Source organism: Schistocerca gregaria, chromosome 3 (assembly GCF_023897955.1).
Source record: "Schistocerca gregaria isolate iqSchGreg1 chromosome 3, iqSchGreg1.2, whole genome shotgun sequence".
Taxonomy (NCBI): domain Eukaryota; kingdom Metazoa; phylum Arthropoda; class Insecta; order Orthoptera; family Acrididae; genus Schistocerca; species Schistocerca gregaria.
In genome coordinates, this window is record NC_064922.1 from 656,626,189 (window position 1) to 656,644,040 (window position 17,852).

Sequence of the window (17,852 nt, forward strand, 5' to 3'; positions counted from 1 at the left end):
AATTCGTGGTTCCCCTGACCAACGTTGTACCCATGGCTCTTCTGCGGGAACTGTAAAATCTGAAATAATTGATAAAAAAGTTACGAATAAAATACTGCTCTCCCAACGTGACACTTGAGCTTGCTTCTTGTTACATAACTTGTCAAATTTAGGCACCAAATGAGATACAGCTACCCTCATTACCTTCTCCACCAATGTTTTGGTGTGTACTTTGTTTGAATGAGAACCAATGTCGAAAACCCACTCTCGGAAAGGCAGATTGTTGCAAAAGGAACTAACAGCTTCAGAGCTTTCTTTCTGATACTTAGAATCTCAATACCATAATGTTGGCTATGTCACTCATTAAAACTCTACTTTTAGGGAAGAATCTGAAGATGTTTTTGTCAACATATCCTCTTCTGCAGTGCTGAACTCAGAAGGAGCATCACAACTGAAGCATCATTACTGAAGGGATTTTGAACCCACAGAAACTCATCACATTCTTCTGGAGAATATTTTACAAAATGAAAATGAAGTTCAGACAAATGTACTTCAGTTACACAAAAAAGATCTTCAGTAAGACGCTGGCCGGGGTGGCCGAGCGGTTCTAGGCGCTACGGTTTGGAACCGCGCGACCGCTACGGTCGCAGGTTCGAATCCTGCCTCGGGCATGGATGTGTGTGATGTCATTAGGTTAGTTAGGTTTAAGTAGTTCTAAGTTCTAGGGGACTGATGACCTCAGAAGTTTGGTCCCATAGTGCTCAGATCCATTTGAACCATATCTGCAGTAAGACCTATCTCACTGTCGTTTATAAAACGCTGCAATCATGGAAAGTAGTGCATTTCTCCTCCATCATACATTTTATCTTCCAAAGAAAAAGCTTGTTTTTTAAGTCCGCAACTTCGGCAATTATCTGAACGAAATGCAGTAGTTATATGCCTCCTAGAATAGCGTCTGCACCTCGCCAGCTTCAGCAGATTCCTATGGAGTAGGCGGTCTGATGATGACCAGTGCAGTGGTCGAAACCTGTCACCAGTAAATGAATAAACACCTTTATGCCGTTGGGGCTGTTTTATGATAAAGAAATTAACATTTTTATAATCCTTGACTTGCCAATTGAAACGAGGAAAACTGTTTCCAAAAATGTTGAATGAAATGAATTTCATTTATTTGCAGAGTCTCAGCCCGAGATTTTAACTTACCAGATATATTACGTAAGTATGCGACCATTAAAAGGAAGTCGGTGTCTAGAAAGCACGTACCACTAATATGATTTTGTTCTCCCTGGTACGAACAGACCTCTCGCCTAAGATCAAAAATGCGCCATAGTACATTTCCCCGAAAAGCCATCGAGCGCCGCTATTAAGTAAGAGAGATGTGTGTTCAGCCTCCATATCGTGACACATTTGTCCAAAAACTCTAGCTTTTAATGAAGTTCGCCACATTCATGACAGGTTGCAATACTTGATTCAGATCAACATTCAAATATTGCGAGGCAAATGCTTCTCTATGGGAGAAGGGAATGGGATCACATAATACCAGAAGCTTTGCCGCGGATATGTGGTGTTGTAGACCGCTGCAACGCTCCGGCGTGGACCGCGCACAGTCAGCGCACACAGAAGAATTAGCTCTTCCGCAGTCGTCGTACGGGCTTTCTTACATTTTGCAACTCGGTAAGCCACATTGTAGGACGCTAGAAGTGCTTTATTCGAGATTTTCGCGTGCTCAGAAAGTGGTGACGTTTGTTCTCTCATTTGACTCGGATTTCTAGAAAAATATTCTCTTGGTTTGACCAAGTCATTCTTATGAACCCTATCTAAACGACACATTAATTTGCTAGGTAGTTTATATTCAACACAAAGTCCTTTCAAATACAAAACACTTCATGGACGTTCTTCACTGTACAGAACAGCGAACTCGAAATCAATATCTCAGTGGCTATCGTCGTATTTTTTATACTTGCGTTTCCCATCTACTTACCATTTTCCTTCTTGTCCTCAGCAAGTTTTCTCTTTTTTTTTTTTAACTTGACAAATTTAAAACCTGTTAACGTCTTTATCCACTGTACAATAAAGTCACAACATAATAAAAACTTTTTTATTTTTTAGGGAATTTGTGGTAAGTTCCTATGGGACCAAACTGCTAAGGTCATCGGTCCCTAGGCTTACACACTACTTAATGTAACTTAAGCTAACTTACGCTACGGACATGCCCGAGGGAGGACTCGAACCCCCGACGGGGGAATCCGTGCGTACTGTAGTGAAGAGCCTCAGACCGCGCGGGGAAAAAAAAAAAAAAAAAAAAAATAAAGACACTGGTTGAAAAGTCGCTGTTGGTGTTAAGTGCTACACGCGATATTTCAGCTTCCACATTGTGCCTGCTTACGCAGGTTGGTCAACACCTAAAGTGGAATTCCTCCAACACCACACAGGCTGTCACCAAAAATGAAATTTCCCACAACTGTCTTCTTTGCCACTAACTCCGAAACAAATCCACAGCACCTCAGGCGGGGCGGTCATTCACGGCGCACCAGAGCGCCGCGACCCGTTAAATACCACTGCAGTCTAATAACCAGCTAAACTTAGAGAATTACAAGTATAAAAATATATAAATAAAAAGTTCTCGATGCTGAATAGCACTCCCAAGGGGAACAAGATTGAGTGGGTTTTCCGTTTGCTCGCTCTAGTAGCACCACAAGATCAGCTAACTACAGGCAGTCCGTTGTCCACTTTTCTTTCCAAAGCTACGAGTCTGGGGATGCGAAATGGCGAACTGTGACTGAAGGCTATTCGTAGGAAAGCTTAGCTTCCCATTAACACTTACAGCGGTGCCCAAGGGACGGTTAGAATTATGCAACTTTTGAGCCACAACGCCGCAAGACAGTCAACTGCAGAAATACGAAATCGGCAGCCGCGAGGCAACGAACGTCTTAGTTTGGACGACCATTAATGCCATAGACTAATGAGTACATCTAATGCCTGTCGATTCCTAGACCACCGAAAGGAGTTAAGGCGACCACATCCGATGCCCAACCCGTCGACACTGGCGAAACGTAGTCCTGAGAGGGTGCTTTTCGTCACCCTCGTATTTCTGGTACATTACAATTTTTTAAAGAGCGCTGTCGGATTCTACGCTGCCTAATTCATATTACTACACTCGACTGCCTGTTCAGGAGCCACCATCGAAGTCCTCTTGTACTGCACGTCTTCACAAAAGATTCTCCAACACGAAGGCTGCAATGTGTTACTAGAGATTTCTATGTGGGGGAGAAAAGCAATAACGTTAAAATCTGTAGTTGCATTGAGATTGGGATGATGAGTTGCGGAGTACTTAATTGGGCAAAGATGGGTTGTGACCTCTTTATAGAAGTAAAAAGGAAATATTTCTGCCTCTAAATGTTTTTATGCACTGTAGAAGCTGAATCATAACCAGTTTAATTACTTTTTAAAAATAAAATATAAGTAGGACAGAAATTTGAATAAACTGAAACAAGAGTAAAAATGTAAATTCTTTTATGCCACTTGCTTAAAGTTTCATCACATTTACTGAGCATTATTTAATTATCAGAATATTACTGCACTTGTGAAATAAGTTTGGTTTCATTATTTGTTTATTTTGATTTTACAGACCGAGATTCACAGCACTGGAGGACAATGAAGATTGATGCTGATGAGGAATTTTTCCTGTTGATCTATTTGTAAATTAAGGTTAGTTTTATTTTTTGTTTCTTTGGTTGTTATATACTTGTATTAAGAACAGAAGAACACAATGGACACTGACATTTATAAAGAATTTTTTCTATTGCATGGCTGATTACACACACACACACACACACACATATATATATATATATATATGGTAAAATTATGTGTAATATAATAGCTAGTTCTTGAAGATTTCTAAATAATGATTCAATTGGGAACTATAAGAAATAATTCATCACCTACAATTAATGCATAATAATGAAACTCTGTAATACTAGTGAAATATAAGTGCTACTGTTCCTATTTGTACTTTTTAAAAACCATGAGAAAATGATAGCATGTATTTTGTGATTGTCCTGCATATGGTGACATAATGAGGAGAAAACAATCAGATACAGCAATAAAAATAAGTTAAAGTAATAACTAAAATGTTTTCTCACTCTTAGAAATACTAAAATTTTTAACTAATTTGTGCTTTTTTGACACTACAGTAGGGAAGCCATAGTCACAGTGCATAATTTTTTCTTTAACAAATGGTTTGCATTATTGGTTTCAATGAACTACGTCGTCATTTTCAAGTGTAGAACATCAGTTGGAGGATATGTAATGGGAATTATGACCAAACATGTTACAGAAATGTGAGAAATATCCATCATTATCCTCCAACTGATGTTTTACGTTTGGAAACAATGACGTAGTTTGTTGGAACCGGTAATGTAACACCTTTTTTAAAGAAAAAAAATGTATGTACTGTGACCAAAGCTTCACTATTGTAGTGTCACATAAACATTGAAGTTATAGTTTGGTCACACTTAAAACAATCATGTCACAATACAGAATTACTGCTTTGACATTGAGAAGCAGTTATGCTTTTTTCCATCATTAACATCCAAACTTCAGCACATTTCCTGTCATCTATCCACCTTATGTTAGGTTCTAGTCTCGGCTTTTTCATATATCTTGGAAGCCATTAATGAACTTTCTTGATCAGTCTACCATCCATTATCCTGTGTCTAATTCTCAGACACCAACATTTTGGTCTCCTTAAGTATTTGCATTTGTTCCTAAATGCATTGACATTGTTTTTCAGTTTGTAGAAATGACCAAAATGCATCTGTCCATTACTCACTAAGCAGCTCCTCGTTTCTTAATGCTTCTTTTTTTCGTTTTTTTCCTGTTCATACAGATTTAATCTATATACAAAAACTCATCAACTAGTTGTATGGCATTATTTTTAATTTGCAATTTTCTTTTATTTTGTTGATTGTATATTATTTTTGTATTATTATCTCTAATTTTCAGTCACAATACATCTATTTTATTATGTTCTTCCAAAAGTTGTTGAAATTTATCAGCCGGCTGGAGTGGTCCAGCGGTTCTAGGCACTACAGTCTGGAACCGCGCGACCGCTACAGTCGCAGGTTCGAATCCTGCCTCGGGCATGCATGTGTCTGATGTCCTTAGGTTAGTTAGGTTTAAGTAGTTCTGACCACAGCAGTTAAATCCCATAGTGCTGAGAGCCATTTAAACCATTTTTTTTTAATTTATCTACACTGTAGTGTCATCAGTAAATAGGAAGGTGTTTGGACACCTACCATTAACACATAGTCACCTTGTATGACTATTTCTGTTCGGAATTTCCTTACAACCTGATTAAGTCAAAGGAAAGCTGTTGCACTTGGTATACACATGATGTTTCATTAATACACACAAACTTACACTCAGCAGATTTCTTGCAAACTGGGCTTAAACATGTACAGTGTTGAGACTAAAGTAAATTTTGAGTTAGCAGGTGTCCCAAACAAGCTGATGTAAACCGTGGTTTTGCAACAATAAATAAAAAATAATTTTCAATAATGAACTAATTTTCACTTAGAAGCAAACCTTCACAAGACATGTTACAATAGCATATGGAAATTATAGCCTTTGAGCAGTACAGAGGGGATCCCATACTGAAATGGCCTGTAACACTCTATGATGCTAATTTTCATAGTTAACATTGAAAGCACTTTTGTAGGTGGATACTTCATGCACTAACATAGATTAAATTAACACGTTATTTTCAAAGAGTTTTCGAGCATAATTAAAAGAATTTAACACAAAAGACTTCTATAAATTAATGTTTTGCATGCATAGTGGTTATTCATACTCGCAGATAGTTTCCACAATAATAGTTTCTATGGTTACCAGAAAAAGGTCCACTGAGCTAGATACACTTATACAGCCAGCTCTGGCTTTTACAAGATTAAAATGCAGTATTTTACCTGTGGAATCGATAATACATCTTTTCTTTTGCAGAGACAATTATTTTCGGTATTCTTCATTTCCTTTCTTGTGAAGTTTAATAATTACAGCATTGTTTCTGTTTTGAACACTCATTGTGCTTTGAATATATTTTGTAAACTACTTTGAAAGTTCCTTCTGTATGATTTCTCCCCTGGTTTTAATTATTTCTAGTGAAATATCATCATCTTCACCCAACAGTCATTATTCATATTTCTTGTGGCTTTGTACTGGCCATCTGAAATTGTTTCTGAAATGTAATTTTTTAAACTATTGTGTTTCTGAGCCATCTGTTGAACTACACACACATTTTAAAAAATCTTTGAATGTTTTTCCTTGTTCCTCTCTGTTTTTAGTTACAACTGCATTTGCAATTTACATCATGAAGTGTAATGCCTAACAAAAATAAGTCTCTGTTTTGCCTACTCTGTTTTCAGCTGTTTGTCTAAATAAATTTGCATTAGAACCTCGCATATGTGCTCAGAGATAACAAATTAAACAGCATTAGATCTTGTAAGATGCAAACTATGTTAAAATATCACCTGCAATAAAAAAAAGGCAGATGGCAAAATGAGCAACTGCTAAGGTACTCCTTTCTATTGCAGAGAAACAAATGACCAATATCCACAGATTCATGTATAAATTAAAAACACTAACTGTTGATATTTATAGTTTTGTGTAAGCCACTTTTTGATGTAAATTAATACTGCCAAATTGCAAAAGTTTGTGTTTTTAATTTAGATGTCAGAAAATATACTACTAAGCAGAGATGTTAAAATCCTTTAACCAACTGTGTATATTTGAATGTAGAAAAGTTATGTATTAGAATAGATTAAAAACAAGCTCACTGAAGATAGCGTTGCAGAAACTAAAAGTATTTTATGGATGTTGGACTAATGAAAACTGATTCCCTTCTGCTTCAGGTGGAATACTCAAACATATTTAAGTACCTCAAAAGCCTTTCTCTCTCTGTATCTCTTTCTCCCTTGTGCTAACTAATGGAATAATTGAAGTTTTAGTATTCGAAAAACGATGAGAACTACAGCAACTACTGATGAATATAAATACCTGGAGGTGAAAATCACAAATGATGGGCTACAAGAGATAGAAATTATATGAATAAATTTGGGAAAGATGACTAAATGGGATGTGTAAAGTATTGTAATTAACTGTTTTCGATGTGATATTTAGTCCAAAGTCTAGTTTGATGCAGCTCTACATGCTGGTTTATGCTGAGCAAGTTTATTCAGATCTCAGAAACTAATGCAACCCACACCCATTTAAATCCTTGTCATGCCCTGTTCTCCCTCTCGAAGTCCCCCCCCCCCCAACCCCCCAAATTTCGCTCTATTACAAAATTAGCTGTTCTTTGGGGACTCAGAATGAGTCCTCTCAACTGATTACATCTGTTAGTCAAGTTGTGATAAAAAAAATATTCCCCCCCAGTTCGACTGAGTATCCTTTCATCAGTTATTAAATCTATTCATCAGATCTTCAACACTGTTCTGTAGCAGCTCCTAGTCAGCTTTTTTCTGAACTGTTTGGTTCAAATGGCTCTCAGCACTATGGGACTTAACATCTAACTTTGGAACTTAGAACTACTTAAACCTAACTAACCTAAGGACATCACATACATCCATGCCTGAGGTAGGATTCGAACCTGCGACTGTAGCAGTCGCGCGTTTCTGGACTGAAGTGCCTAGAACCGCTCGGCCGCGCGGCCAGCCTGAATTGTTTACTATCCTTATTTTATTCCTCTACAAGACCATATCCCAGACAAATACCCTTAGAAATGACTTTCTAATTCTTAAATTTGTATATGTCTGTCTCTTAGAAACATCTGCATTTTATAATGTCTCTGCTTTTTCTATTAGCAGTCATTTTTCTTCCCAGATAGCGAAACTCATCAACTTTTATCAGTGTCTCATTTACTAATAAATTTCGTTCAGTATCACATGGTTTAGATCAACTACATTCAACTAACTTTCTTTACTTTTATTGATGTTCATCATATAACTTCTTTTCAAGACTCTGTCCACTGAATTCAGCTTTAAGTCCTTTGCTATCTCTGATGGAATTATAACATCATCAGGAAACGTTAAAGGCTTTCTTTTTTCACTCTGAATTTTAATTCCCTTTCCAAATTTCTCCTTGGGTTCCTTTAGTGCTTGCTCAATCTACAGATTAAAGAACATGTTCAGTCTGTTTTCTGTAGAAGTTGTAGATAACATTTTGCTCTTAGTATTTTATTCAAGTTACCTTTAGAATTTCGAAGGATGTATTCCAGTCAACACTGTGGAAAGCATTCTCTAAATCTAAACACATAGGTTTACTCAATTGTCCATCTGTCTTCCAAGACGTGATGATTAAATAGAATTTCCTGTGATAAGTACAAAAAACTTAATGCAAATGTAATATTATTTAAACATTGGTTAAGAACATTAGTAGATATAATTCATACATTTGGAGACTGAAAGACCAATTAAAATTAAAATTACTAGTGACAAAGGATGATTTGGCAATGTCATCAAGTAAACATATAAAAAGAAAAGAGAAGTAGTCACACACATTATGAATGCTTGCTGCAATTTGTCTCCCTTTATTATACCAAAATTACTGCAGTGGTATAGACATGTGAAAAGGATGACAGAATAAAGGCTTCAAAATATGAAGATAATACCAAAATTAAGAAGAAAACAAAGATCAACCATTGAATACTTAAATATGTGGTATTTACACACTCACAAGGGCGAAAAATGTTCGTGATGGATATGGAGGGATGAATGGAAAAAAATAATTAGAGAATCTCTGTCATTGTAGGTGATTATATGATATATAAACACTGCTAAACCAGAAATAACATTAAAGAAACAAATGCTGCATAACATAATTTTTAAACTACTATAAATGATAGTAAAAATGTCAAAATTAAAATGATGTTACCGTCATCATTATCTTAAGCAATTCCATATCCCGTGTTGAATAAAAGACTCCTCTAGTCTAGTGCAGTATAGTTTTGGGTACAGGAATCCATATTGATTCTTCATGTTCCCTTATGCTATAAACCTAGCACCCATTAGGTCGTCGTCCAGCTATTTTCTTGTACCTGTCAATTCAGCAGAGAACTGTGTAAGTTCGTTTACTATCCATTCCCCTGGCTATAAGTCCTACACACTTTGATTTCATTTTTGTTGCATTTGTAATCGCTTCTTTTGCTCCAGTCTGATCCCTAGCCTTAGATTTGTTTTCATATTCCGCATTCAGTGGTTGCAGCAGAGAAATTACAATTATCCTCTAAGTTTTGCACGTTGGTCAGTAGAACAAAGTAATAAGATTTCGATATTGACTTAAGCTCAAATGTGAGATTTCTTCATATTCATACTGGAGTAGGATCTTTGGTGACTACCCAGATTTTTTGCTTTTAAAATCTCGGAAATGTATTATGTCACGAATTCTGGCGAAGAGAAAATGAGTGCTTATGAAACATCTGTGAATAAATGGCTGCACACTAAATTCTTCGCGAGGAAATCTTTATTGTTTCGTTATTTTCACAGTTTCTCTTAGTTACAGCAGCCGAGACGTTCTCTCGCTTAAGACGAGCAGGGAACACATCGTCTGGCTACGGACCTGCTTGCAGTTTGTACTGGAAGCATGTGAGAGAGGAGCTCCAGCAGTAAAATCTCCCCTTTAATTTGCTCGAGCTGATGACTACATCGCCATCTCTCTTGACTTTGGTCAGTACCAGTTCTAGAGGAAGTGGCCATATAACAAGGTACTGAACATTATACCTTCCGCAAGTACAAGTTATGATTCTCCCATATCTTTTGTTTTTATCACTGTTTAACAGCGGTCGATAGTGAAGTAAGTATGAGCATGTTGTTAGTGAAGCCCTGTAAAAGTCATGATATACATCAAGATAATTTCATGCAAAGAGTAATCTCAGGGGTTTCACTGTATAAAATCATTTTCATTATTTATTCCCATTTTGGCCAACAAAGAAACATGTGACAATGTCAATTCATTCTCATTAGCTGTTTTTCATTTCTTTCAACATTTCTCATATTTTCACCATGCTATTTTTCCTTTTTTCAGACCAATACACTCCTATTATTTTATTACTTCTGTGATAGAAACCATCTGTATTTAACAATATCTTACATGCAAAACATACAATATGTTTAGCCTACATATTGCTTTTAGGTTGTGTATTTCTAAACATTGTATAGGTCTTTGGAAACAGCTCACTGTTTATTTATTTTCGCAGAGATTCTTAACAATATATTTTTATCAGCCTTTGTCATTCATCCTGTATAAAATCTCTAAATTTTATCATTATTATTGCTAATTTATTTCTATTCTGATATATTTCATCATTGCTTCTTAATTTCTCCATTGCTACATATTAGACCTAAAATTCCCTTGTGAGACTTCTCTCTAATATTTCTAGTTTTCTAAATATATAATCCATTGCAAGATATTCACTTCTGTACAGGCATTATGATTTCACTACCATGTTGTAATGCATTATTTTTGCGTTTCTTCGTAGGCACATCTTACTGAGTATAGTTTTTTTATTCCATAACCACTTCACATTTTGTACATACTGTCATTTATGAGAGATTTGTCTGACTCATTCTCTCAAATTACCACTCCTAGCAGCTTCAACTTTTTGACGTTTTCTATTTCATCAATGTTTGTTTAAAAACAAATTTTGATTCTCTCTGCAGTTATTCTTAAACCTGCTTCGCTGGCTACGTGTTCCAAAAAATTAACTAGTGTTTCTGAATGTATTAGCTTTGAAGCAAGTTCAGCAAAATCGACTTGCAAATGTCTGGCAATCTGCATCAGTAGGCTGTTTCTCTCTTCCTAGTTTCATTCATGGTACTTGATTTTCTTTCAATTTTCCGTTTCAGGTCTTACTGTTACTCTCCTGATCCCACAAACTGCAATCAATTTTTGGCCACGTCCATTAGCCTCTTTCACAGCATTGTCTCCTAGGCATCTTCTTCCCATATCTCAAGATTCTTGGCCACCTAGTCTCTCCATCTTATCTTGAGTGTGCCTTAAGGTTTTTTCCAACACTTTGCTCAATATTGATCCCTCCTCTTGTCTTAGGACGTACCTGTCCCATCTCAGCCTCATTGTCATGGCTTCTGCAACAATATCTGGTTAATTGTACACCTCCCTGAGCTCCCTGTTTTCTTCCTTCTTCGCCATTCTCCTCCAGCATAAATTGGTCTAAATGTCTTATTTTATTTTCGAAAAATTTCATCTTTGTCTCTCTATAGTTATCTGTTAACTGTATTTCAGCCTCATATAGCAATACTTGTCTGTTTATAGTTTTACATATCCTTATTTTAGTTCCTATTGATAAAGTTTTGGATGACAGTCGTTTATTGAGTGAACATGATGCTCTGGATGCCGCTTTTATACTCGCTGCTTGTTTCCCACCACTTCTGTTATTTAGTCCGACCCACAGATGCTTAAGCTCTCCTGTGTCTTCAAACACATAATCATCCATCTGAATGGTTTGCCGACTTTTGGCCTCATAATTACTTTCTACCACCATGGATTTTGTTTTCTTTTCATTTGCCTCTTACTCATCTTCCTTTACTTTTTGAAGTTTTGCCAATATTTTCCCATCATCAAGATATTCAACGATTAATGTTACGTCATATACAAAGGTCAGTATACAGTCTTTTTATTCCTATACTAATTTCAGCCTCTCCTTAGCTTGTTGCGTTCAGTGCTTCCTGTATTATTACAATGAACAGGAGTTGTGAGATTCCTTGCCTGAGTCCTGCTTTTATGTCAAAGGCCTAGGCATATTCTCTGTACATTTTCACTATGCCTTTCGAGCCTTCCAGCGCAACTTTTAAAATTGTAATCTTCTTTGGTATTCCAAACTTCTAAATTTTCTCCCACAACTTACTCCTGTTTAAGCTATCGTAGGCTTTCTCGAAATTAGCAAACAATACCGCCATTTCTTTTGTCGTATTCCCAATATTTTGATTTGGCTTATTTAGATTTTTCTTAAGTCCCACTTGCTTGTCATCTATCATCTCTTTTAAATACAGTTCCTATTTTTTCCGGAGATTTTTGGAAATTACTTTGTAGGCTGTGATATCTTAAAAGTTGCCTCTACATTTTCTGCATTTTTGTTTATCTCCCTTTTTATGGTTTGGTACTATGGCTGCTTTTTCCCACTCTGTTGGCATTATTTCTTCATTCCAAATTTTGGCCACGAGTTGGTGCATTTGTTTCGCAATTTTATCTCTTCCCTTCTTAAGCAGTTCAGCTGTTATTCCATCTTTCCCTGGAGCTTTGTTTTTAATATTATGCTTGTATTCACTGCCTCTTTCGAGGTCAGGAGAGCAACTAAGAGCTCTACATTCTGATATTTATGTTGTTATTTCAATTTCTGTAGATCCATTTCCAATATTTAAAAGCTTCTCAAAATATTTTATCCAAATCTTCATACATTCTGTTCTTTTCAAAGCTGTATTGCCATTTTTATCTTTGACACCATACACCTGTGGTATGTATCCTTTTCTGCATTCTCTGCAATTTTAGCCTTTTTTGCTCTCTTCACAAGACTTTCGACATTCTCTCTCTTTTTCCTTCTGAGACGATTTTTGGTTTCCCTGTTAGCATTTTCATATGCTTCTTTGTTTTCGTTGGAATCTTCCTGTAGGTGTTTTTCCTTCGCTACCCTCCTTCCTTTCACTTCTTGCCCACATTCTTCCGAGAACGATGGATTTCTCTTCCTTCTTTTCTTTTCCCACACACTTCTATTGCTGCTTCACATTTGTTTTTATCATCTCCTACTGGCCTACAGTATCGAGGTGCTCTTCCAGTATTACAAAAACCAAGGGAGGAACAATATAAAAGAATGGAATACTGATTCGAAAACTTCAAAGATGATGAAAAGGCACAGGATTTGTCATTAAGCTTCCATTGTAAATACTTACTAATTTTGTAATATACGATTGAAGAGGACTTGAGGTAAGCAATCACATTGTTTTACATCTGTATTTGTTTTAAAAGCTTAGAAATTTTGCCCACAAACTTTACTTTGGGGACTGTAAGCATTTCACGGATTGAATTTTAAAACTTAGTTTAAGTGTCTTTAGAGCTCAGTAATTGGCGACTGATCACAGGATTCGAATTGAATATCTGCTCTGAGCTGGATCTGCTAGTTCTAAAGCCCACCTGATTTTTGTTTAGTTGTCGGTCGATGGTTTGATTTCTAGTTTTTTCAGTATATATTTAGAAATACTTTATAAGCAACTAGCATGAGATATTTATCCGTAGTTACTGACATCTTTCAGTGCACAACACACATAGTGAACGTTCGCGCTTCATAGCCTTGTCTCATACATACATATTCGATTGCTCTTCCTGCTGTCGTGGCAGTGCTCTAGCGTGAGGCGAAGAAAGTGGGCTAAGTCATTTTTTTGGGTAGAATCCCATCACTTTTCAATGATAAATGGGAAGAAGTCTCCTTACGAAATGAACTGAGCCAGGTGGTTTATCAACTTCTGGAAGACATTCAACAGAAGGCCCTGGATTCGGCGACTTGCGTACCCACCGCATGTAATGAATATGTTGTACATTTTTCAAATCAGAAGAACTTTGAGAAATGCTGGTGAGAAATACTGACTACTGCGACAGGATGCACAAGAAATGAAATAAACGGAAGAGTGCTGGTTTCCTGGATTGCTTCTAGTAACCAAATATATCCTTCAAAACGAAGGTCTCCTTGTGCCTACTCTACAATCAGTGTGTATTTTGACTACAGTAGAATTGGAATTTCTAGCGCAGATGAGAAAACAAATAAACACGTCACAGGGAGCTTGAACTGCAAGAAATAATTACAAATGTAATGAAAGTGAAGTGGAGATGGAAAGGAACAAGGTCTGGATGGGAGCTGAACCAAGGAAGTTCTTCGCTTAATTGTAAGAGGTAAGGCAGAGGTACTGGCAGAATGACAGTACAAAATATGCAGGTGTTTATTGCTTTGAAACTGCAGTACGCAGAGTGCTCAATCTGTAGGGTGCCTCCACACAGCAATGGATATCAAATCGCCACTTAGGATCTTAAGTATTACTGCAGTTATGTAGTGATAATTATTTTTTAAAAATAATATAGCCTGCCGACATACGATTTTGCCTGGAATCGGAATTATTACATTCTTCTTTATTTCTGAGAGTATTTCGCCTGTCTCACCGACCTGTTGTGGAAGATATGTGAGACAGGTGAAACACTCTCAGACTTCATGAAGAATATGCGACGGCGTGCTCAAAAATGCCTCCGATTTTTTTATGTGAAAACTCTTAAAATTTTCTTAATAAAACATTCTACATCTTAATGTCTGTTGCTAAGAGTTCACAACAACTCTACGGTCGACCCGCTGCGCTATATCACATCAGTACACCCAGCTTTGCCAGAAACAAAATCTCTACCTACCGATCAAGTATGATTGCTTTACGAGGTGGGGCGTTGCCAAAGCGATCTGTAAGCGCCTTCTTTATCTACGTCATCGTTTGCCCTGTCTGTGGACGTTCGTGCACCCACACAGATGACAAATGACCTCTCCTCAAACGTGTAACTGTGTTTGCTCACAAGCAACGGCGGCCTCACAACTGAAACAATGCAAACGGAAACGGCACAATACAGTACTGACAACAATGCTTTTCCTCGGCTTCAAACAGGCACACGACTGAAACATCTATTTATTTCCTCAACTGTACGAAATGAAGGGAGGGTACAGGAACGTCTCGGACAAGCGTTCTGTTTGACAGGACTTGATCGCATCGTCACGTAAAAGATACAGTGATCAGTACAAACTGAGTTTTCTAGGTGATCGCCGTAAGTAAGGCTGTTGTAAATGGTATGTATTTGTTGCTAAATAACGAGTATGGAACGTGTTTTGAAGTACCGTTTTATTACTCCCGGAAACGTTTCATTACTCGCATGTTTTCTTCCCTCACGCAGTCCGTGCGCAACTCGGAACGGGTCAGCTGTTTTTGCATTTCACCATTTCGTTACCGTCAGCGGACTCGGGTGAAGCAAACGTTTCGTTATTCGCGTCTCTTCTTCCTGCATGCAGTCCGTGCATGCCGAATCGCTAGTTACCGAATTTTTTTCAGTTTTTGTTCCTCAGTGGGACCAGTCGGTAGTGACACGGGGTAAGAAGTACGTTTTCTCAGTCGGCATGTTTTCTTTCCGGAATGCAGCTCCCGTCCGGCACGGTCGAGTGGAAACAGAGTTCGTAGGCCTTTCCTTACTCCCAAGACATATTTCACATGCGTCCTGTGAATTCAAACTTCTTGCGCTGGCAATAGATGGTGTGAGCGGGTTACGGGAAACCGGACAGACTTTTAAAAGCCCGGACGTTTGTGTCACATCGAAATTTCGGGATTACCGAAGCGTCCGGTTCCACGCGTCTGCTTTTACCCATAATCTCATCAATATGGCGGTAATGGCTACTTTAAGCGTCTCCAATATGGCGCCTAAGATGTCACTACAGACACACGGCAACAAACACGGAAATACGTACACATAAAACAGTAACATCTCCCTCCAAAAACACAATCAAACTAACGGGGCAGCCGCGGGAAATTGGGGGTTTTAGGGAGTGGACAAACTAAATATAACAGTAAAAAAAAAAAAAGACCCAAAAATGACGAACAAAAAGAAAACAAAAAAACATTACAAAATCTACAGGAATCAGACACTTTCCTTGACCTATAGTCAACCGCAGCTGACGATACCAAAACACCAACGCCTACTGCAAAAACTACGAAAATTGTAATCAGACATTTCCCTTGACCACAGCTGACGATACCAAAACACCAATACCTACATATAAAACTACGAAAATTGGAATCGGTCATTTCCCTTGACCTATATAGATTAACCATAACTATTCATACGAAAAAACCCTCACCTACAACTACGAAAAACAAAACCAGAACCACAGCACCCCAAAAATTCAAAAGTCAAACATTCCTACGTAAATTAAAAAGCATTCAATAGACAATAAATACACAAAAAGCACAACAAGACGACATCTACAAACACAACCTACTCATAAACTCCGCGTCGTAATGACGTCATCCACCACGACACCCTTATGTCATGGGTCAAAGCAGACGGGTGGAATCGGACGCTTCCGTTGACCCGAATTTTTCTACCCGGATACATACAGCCTGCCGACGATAAGTTGCGCTATGCAAATAAAACAATGACGATTTACGGAATTTTAGAGAATGTAAACGATACAAACTTACCTAAGTCGGTGTGTTGCAGTATCGAGATATTATGTTTGCGGCACAGACGTGTGGTCTAAACGAACACTTGCACGATTGGCTTGCCGGTGGACAGCTGTCCGTCGGGCCGAGCAGTGCAGTAGGGCGACGCATGTGATTTTCGACTGTTGGCGGCTTCTGATTATTCTCAATGAAGAAGTATGGAAGTTTGTATATAGGAGAGCGTGCAAGCGTGGTTGCTGGTGGTTTTTAAAAAAATAAAAGGAGCAGTCAAATAAAAACGAGACAGACTATATAACGGACATGGCGCGTACGTTGGTAGTGCAAGTAGGTTTACGTGTAGAAGTGCCCTCTGCTGGAAACCAGGAAGGAACAATGCAAACTTTCAACCGTGTGCCATTTGTGTGTTAGACGTGCCCGACTAGTAGACGTAGAGTCGTGTGTGCGTCCGACTTCACTATGGAGGCCGCAAAGAGGAACAGCAAGATGTAGACTGATTTTTGACTGGTGACAGACTGTCAGGATGTGAAATCCATGCTCGAATGTCTGTTGTGTACGGCAAACACAGTACGTGACGTGCGCGCGTGTTTCCGTGGAATAAACGATTTCGAGAAGGTCGGATGTCATTGAAAGCAGCCGGCTAGGACAGGCCCATCGAGTCATTACCCGTTCTGTAATTGATGCCGTGTCTCCATATTTTTGGAGACCTGAAGTAACTCATTCGTAGCTGTAGATTAGCTTCGGACGAAGAGATACACGCCTGGGTACAGTCATCGTTTCTTAGGCAACCACCAAAACTTTTCCTCGAGGCACTGGCCGTTTAGTCTCACAATTGGATAAATGTAGTAACAGTTATGGCGATTACTTTTGAAATAATATATAGTTTATTTACTTTTTCCCAATCTTTCTTGTGTTCATTTGAGCGCCACTTATAAAATTAATGAATCTATCTACGTACCAATCCTCATTTAGTGAATTTAACTAAGATTTATTAACGTGTATGCATTTCTAATCAATCGAAATTATCGAGACAAAAACAAGGTCCGGGTTTATCTCGGCCAGGTGCATGAAAACTCCTCACAGAACACCTTCGAAACTAGGACAAGTCCGGGGCAATCGAGATGCATGGCAGCACTAGTTATGCCGGAACTGTGTGTCTCCGCCATCAGTCAGTTCGAGCTCCCTACATTTCTTAACATGGTCTTCAAAACGATTATAAAATTACATTGTGGTCTGAGTGGAATGGAGACATTAGCTCTACTTTCAAACAACACCTTATTACATCCATCTCTGCTCATATTAACGATAAATGTACAGTTTCTCATTGCGTGGTGCAATCACCATGTAGCGGTAAAATAGCAAATGGTGTGATTTTTTAATCAGAGAAGGGCCACCACAAAATAAAGCCAAAAGTGATTTGTGCAGACAGTTATTCTATCATAGGAGGGTACATAAGAAATTCCAAAATACGTTCATACGTAATGACATTGAGTATCGATAGCAACGCGTAACGAATCCTCTGAAGCGGGTATATGCCTCGATCACATCGAATTCATACTGTACAAAATTTACTTGTTGCTTTTACATCCCTAGCCGTAAACATGACTGCCA

General features: G+C 38.0%; 1 non-coding gene across 1 annotated transcript; it reads left to right on the forward strand.

Moving 5' to 3' along the window:
• Positions 1–566: 566 nt before the first annotated feature.
• Trnap-ugg (transfer RNA proline (anticodon UGG)) lies at positions 567–650 on the forward strand. The gene has a single exon. It is a non-coding gene; the product is annotated as a tRNA-Pro (tRNA).
• Positions 651–17,852: the final 17,202 nt, after the last annotated feature.